Source organism: Etheostoma spectabile, chromosome 15 (genome assembly GCF_008692095.1).
Source record: "Etheostoma spectabile isolate EspeVRDwgs_2016 chromosome 15, UIUC_Espe_1.0, whole genome shotgun sequence".
In the NCBI taxonomy this organism is placed as follows: Eukaryota; Metazoa; Chordata; class Actinopteri; order Perciformes; family Percidae; genus Etheostoma; species Etheostoma spectabile.
This window is the reverse complement of record NC_045747.1, coordinates 17,550,330-17,550,702: the sequence shown is the minus strand read 5'-3', so window position 1 is coordinate 17,550,702 and position 373 is coordinate 17,550,330. Positions and strand designations below refer to the sequence as shown.

At 34.9% G+C, this 373-nt stretch overlaps 1 protein-coding gene across 1 annotated transcript in view; it reads right to left on the bottom strand.

Annotated features, from left to right (window-relative positions):
• Positions 1–373, bottom strand: part of apol (apolipoprotein L) — a 34,031-nt gene that overhangs the window by 3,409 nt on the left and 30,249 nt on the right. The gene's annotated exons all lie outside the window — the stretch shown is intronic.

Genomic DNA, 373 nt, shown 5'->3' with positions numbered 1-373 from the left:
CCTTTCTGTAACAAAACATCATCCAGTTTGTGAGACTTGAAAACATATTTAATCTACTGTTTTTTAGTAGTTCTAGTGAATACATGATGAGCAGCATGGAGGGAAGCCCCAGATTTACTAAATGAGGGCTTGTAAAAATCGTACCCACTGAAGGTGATTATTCTCCCTGGGGAGGATAATATACCACAGTTAATTCTAGCTTAAATATTATGATCTTTTCACACATATTTGGAAGAGCAAAATCAGATAATATAGCATTTGGACTGTTTCTAAATAAGTATACCTCCACATTTTTTTCTATTGCCTTTTTAAACACATAATTGGGGAACTTTTCAATCGCCACAAAGCTACACAAACTCCTCTTTGCATCTTG